This window comes from Crinia signifera, chromosome 8 (assembly GCF_055691185.1).
Source record: "Crinia signifera chromosome 8, ASM5569118v1, whole genome shotgun sequence".
NCBI lineage: Eukaryota > Metazoa > Chordata > Amphibia > Anura > Myobatrachidae > Crinia > Crinia signifera.
This window is the reverse complement of record NC_139224.1, coordinates 15,875,841-15,881,849: the sequence shown is the minus strand read 5'-3', so window position 1 is coordinate 15,881,849 and position 6,009 is coordinate 15,875,841.

Sequence of the window (6,009 nt, the reverse complement as noted above, 5' to 3'; positions counted from 1 at the left end):
CTATTACGCACCAGACTCCTCATACACTGTGACTTTATGGTGATAGAAGCTGGGGCCTAGTCTTCTATGATCAGTGGAGAATGATTCCCCCCCCCCTTTACCTACTACATTGTGAACTTTACACATATTATTATTGATTATGTATTGGTAATTATACAGCGCCTACTTACTGCCACTGAGATCATACCATGAGTGCGGCTATAGATAACTGCTCTCCGTTTAGTATAGCATTTGGTGGCAGATATTCTAAGCCGTGGAGAGGGATAAAGTACCAGAGATCCCCAGGTCAGGAGGTGGCTTGCTATATTTCTCCGCACCAGTACTGGAGAAAATTAGCTGTAAATAGCTATACAGGTGTACTCCTTACTCGCTGATACATTTCCCAGGTCACCCGGCAGGAGCACAGGTGCACTCCTTACTCGCTGATATATTTCCCAGGTCACCCGGCAGGAGCACAGGTGCACTCCTTACTCGCTGATACATTTCCCAGGTCACCCGGCAGGAGCACAGATGCACTCCTTACTCGCTGATATATTTCCCAGGTCACCCGGCAGGAGCACAGGTGTATTCCTTAATCGCTGATACATTTCCCAGGTCAGCCAGCAAGAGCACAGGTGTACTCCTTACTCCAGAGGTTCCCAAACGCGGTCCACGAGGCACCCCAATGGTCCAGGTATTAAGTTTATCCATGCTTGGCCACAGGTGACGATAGACCTAAAACCTGGACCGCGTTTGGGGACCTCTGCATTACTCACTGACATGTTTCCCAGTTCACTCAGCAGCAGAACAGGTGTAATCATTATTCACTGATGTTTTTTAGGTCACCCAGCAGATGTACAAGTGCACTCATTACTCACTCACACATTTCCCAGGTCACCCAGCAGGAGCACAGGTGCACACATTACTCACTGACACATTCCCCAGGTCACCCAGCAGGTACACAGGTGTACTCATTACTCACTGACACATTCCCCGGGTCACCCAGCAGGGGGCACAGGTGTACTCTCTACTTACTGACACATTCCCCAGGTCACCCAGCTGAAGCACAGGTGTACTCATTACTCACTGACATGTTTCCAAGGCCATTCAGCAGGTACACAGGTGTACTCATTACTTACTGACACATTCCCCAGGTCACCCAGAAGGAGCACAGGTGCACTCATTACTCACTGACATATTTCCCAGGTCACCTGGCAGGAGCACAGGTGCACTCATTACTCACTCACACATTTCCCAGGTCACCCAGCAGGAGCACAGGTGCACTCATTACTCACTGACACATTTCCCAGGTTACCCAGCTGAAGCACAGGTGCACACATTACTCACTGACACATTCCCCAGGTCACCCAGCAGGTGCACAGGTGTACTCATTACTCACTGACACATTTCCCAGGTCACCCAGCTGAAGCACAGGTGTACTCATTACTCACTGACATGTTTCCAAGGCCATTCAGCAGGTACACAGGTGTACTCATTACTTACTGACACATTTCCCAGGTCACCCAGAAGGAGCACAGGTGTACTCATTACTCACTGACATATTCCCCAGGTCACCCAGCAGGGGCACGGGTGTACTCATTACTCACTGACATATTCCCCAGGTCACCCAGCAGATGTACAGGTGTACTCATTACTCACTGACACATTTCCCAGGTCACCCAGCTGAAGCACAGGTGTACTCATTACTCACTGACACATTTCCCAGGCCATCCAGCAGGTGTTTCACTAACTCAAATTTTCAAGATCCATGTGTGACCTACAGACGGGGTAGACAACTTGAGCTGGGACTACACATCCTAACATGTCTTTCACATGTTTATCATGCCTTAACAGCATGGGTAGCTGGGTGTGCTGGGATGTGTAGTTCCACAGCAGCTGGACTACCAAATGTTGCCTTGACCTAAAAGTTAGGTTTTTTTTTGTTAAACACTTTATTATTAGTTATCATTTTCAAAATAACATCATACATAACAAACTGCTTTTATATAATGTGAGCACCAAACATGTTCTGGTTTTAGGAATCAGTTGACAATCTATGGGACTTTGTAGCATAACTGAGTCTTATGAGAAAAGAAAGAGAGAATAGAGCAAACGAAGAAGAACGGAAACGAAGAGCGTAGAATATCTTCAAGTAAAGATATTGGAACCAATAAGGAGGTGAATGTGAATTAAAATAGAATGTTAAGTCTAAAGCTGGGTACACACTGGTAGTTATATCTACAGACCGATCGGGCATCGTGTTTTCCATACATGCTGCCCGGGGCCGGACTGGCAATCTGGGGCCGATGGCCAGGTGGGCTGATTTCTTCCAGCAATGTGGATGCTCCGCCTCCCAATCAGCAAACAGAGAGAGCCACTGGACCGGTGTCTCTCTCTGTGCGCCGAACGGGTCTAGGAGAGAGGGGGAATCACAAACGGCTATTCCCCTCTCTCCTGCAAGCCAGGATAAGCAGCGCACGCATCGCTGGTGCATGCGCGTGTGTGTCTGGCGTGTGCACGTGCACATATGCCAGGGCTGATTCGGCGGCCCAGTCCGTCACTGATACTGGCTGATCCTTCAGGATTGACATCCTAAATGGGCGGGAGATTTACATGTGCCCGCCCACTGAGCTGTCAATCACCAGCAGCTCCACGGGTGGTGGGCGGAGCGCCTATTCACACAGCACTATACGCTTATATCTTTAGGTATATATTGGATATCATCTGCGTTGCACAGCGATGCAATATATCTGTAAATGACGGAGTTATTAAATTACTGTATATTGCCCGTACACACTGGCCAATGGTGCATTGATATATATATCGGCCGTTTAATCAAACAGCCGATATATCGACCTGTTTCTATACACCTTTAAGTTTCCATCAAGTCAATCTGCGTTCAGGTCAAATCTGGTTCAAAGGTATCAGGGAGTTATCAGAAGGTGATGTTTAGAACAGGGCCGGTGCTAGGGTGTTCGGCGCCCTCCTGCAAACATAAAATGTGCGCCCTCAATGCCTGCTGAAGGCACACGATGAAAAAAATACATAATGGGCTTAGTAGCAGCAATACCATATGTAGAAATATATTCTGGTACCACACACACACACACACACACACACACACACACACACACACACACACACACACACACACACACACACACACACACACACACACACACACACACCAAAACCAGTGATAGGCAAAATTTACACCGTAAAGCCTATTACACATGATTGCCACACACCGTAGTGCCCATAATACATTGTCACACACCATAATTCCTATTACATGTTATAACCCACTGTAATGCCTATTACACATTATGCCACAACCGTAATGCCTCTTACATATTATAATGCACGCCATAATGGCTGATACATATTATACCACACACCGTAATGCCTTACATTTTATTTGTGTGGTTTTAGATAAGCATATTTAATTGCTTTTAAAATAAGCAGTTTATCTATTATAACACTGCTTTCCCTGGTGGTCTAAGCTGAAAGCACTCAACAAGTGTTTATTACCAGACAACCTACCCCTCCCCCCTTTCCCAGCAGTTTTGGGGTTAGTGGACGCCAAACCAGTACACCTACCCCAGGCAGTGAAGAGAAAGCAGGGCTGGTCCATGCTGTATCTGCAGCTCCAGGTTTGTCCCGCACATGTCACACAGGCAGCGCAAAGCACAGCAACATTGCAGCTGCCCCAGTGGTGTCCAGGCTATTGCTGAAAATACTGGTAACTGGGACACTCGCGGTGGGGAAGACCCAACTAAGCGATAGTCGATGCGGTAGTCAGCTCTGCGTTGTTGCTGTGCTTCAGGCACCGCTGTCTGTATGACAGGCGCAGTACAGGAGGCACCGTGTCCCGGCAGAAGCAGAGTGGTAGTGCAAGGAGAGGCTTGAGCGCCTCCCTGCACCGCAGGAGCCGCTGAGTGGGTAGCGCCGGCCCTGGTTTAGAATTCAATTTATCCGAACCATAAAGCTTAATAAAGTCTGTGTTTCTCAGGCGTACAATAATAAATGTCATCCGTAACCATATACTGTCACCAATCCCATATGGAATGTGACCACCAACGCACTGGAATTCCTTCTCTGGCAGCATTATTTATGTGTCCAAGTAAATATCTGTTGTATTTAGAGCTATATCAGAGGCATACCAGTTATATCACAGTGAGACAGTAACCAAATATCAGGCCCCTGAGGAACAGAGTATCTCGTTGTCCGATTTCTGCCGAAGTACTGAGTGATCGTAGGACAGTCCCACCAAATGTAATCCCTGGTCCTTACCGCATGTCCCACAGGGAGAGGACACGCCTGTCCAGGGTTTGTGTAGCGCAGCTGGGCATCGCTAGTATCCTTATATTGGGTGTCTACGACCTCCCCGCTATTCCAGCAGGCACCAGTTGTCTGGTAAATCTTTTCCTAGAACAAGAAACAAAATGGGTAGCAGCACTTGAAAATAATATTGGTAAACACTTGAACCCTATTGGACTGATTTGACAAATATGTGACCAATAATAAAATAATGCGCATTTTAGTTAATGAAAGACATGTAAAAAGTGAGATTATTAACAAATTCCTGTATTGAGTCATCTGAATACATACGATGGAATTTACGGATATATTTGTACGCTAGTGCGCTAGACTAATAAAAAACAGGTACTCTTTACCTAGAACGGCGCCCACGATGTCCATCGCGGTCATCGGGGGTAAAAAATCGCGGGCATCGCATGCACTAAAAAAACGGGTGCGACGCGATGCCCGCGATTTCCCATAGGGATCAATGTTAAAAGTGTGATTGGACGCGATTTTACTGTTCAATGCCCGCGATTTTTCCATAGGAAACAATGTTAAATGGGCCACAGAGCCCTAATAGTCCCCCTGAAGTCTGAAATGGCCCCCACAATTGTTAACGCCACCCCACGATCAACGTGAACCCGAAGTGTGGCGAGCGCAGCGAGCCCGCGAGGGGCGGCGGTACGCGTCCTCCGACCTTTTCATACCCCCACTACCCACGTCGGCGTGGAGTTGAGAATAGAATAGTGTGGCGAGTGCAGCGAGCCACCGAGCCCGAAGCGTGGCGAGGGGATGCGGATACCTGTGAAGCCCGTGAAGGGACGCGTTTACCTGTGAAGGTATCCGCGTCCGCTCGCCACGCTTCGGGCTCGGTGGCTCGCTGCACTCGCCACACTATTCTATTCTCAACTCCACGCCGACGTGTATAGTGGGGGTATGAAAAGGTCGGAGGACGCGTACCGCCGCCCCTCGCGGGCTCGCTGCGCTCGCCACGCTTCGGGTTCACGTTGATCGTGGGGTGGCGTTAACAATTGTGGGGGCCATTTCACACTTCAGGGGGACTATTTGGGCTCTGTGGCCCATTTAACATTGTTTTCTATGGAAAAATCGCGGGCATTGAGGCATTGAACAGTAAAATCGCGTCCAATTACACTTTTAACATTGTTCCCTATGGAAAATCGCGGGCATCGCGTCGCACCCGTTTTTTAGTGCATTTGATGGCCGCGATGCCCGCGATGGGCGCCGTGCTAGGTAAAGAGTACCAAAAGACGTTCTGCAGAATTTCTGTATCATTGGTTCTAGTCCATTCCTAGTACGCCCTTGGTGATATTTGTGACAAGATAACTAGTACTAGGAACGGACAGGAACCAATCCATACTTGCCTACTTTAGAAAACTAGTTTCAGGGAGATTATAGTTGGTAGTAGAATTTTGCACAGCGCCCCATTGAGGGGGCGTGTCATGCTCCATCTGAAGGGCGTGTCTAGTTCCATATATGGAGATATTGTGAATAGAGATTGTGAACGTGGCACCTAGAAGCGTGGGTGGGTACTGCTACATCTGAGAGGAATCTTGCTGGGAAACAGGGATGGCCATTAACCATCGATGACTAGAAATCATTGATGGTTTATGACCGATGTTGAATAGTTTGCCATCGATGGGGGAGAACCAGATGGTTTCCCACCATCAATGTCAAGCTTAAACAAATAGTTTTGTTTTTGCTTTTTCC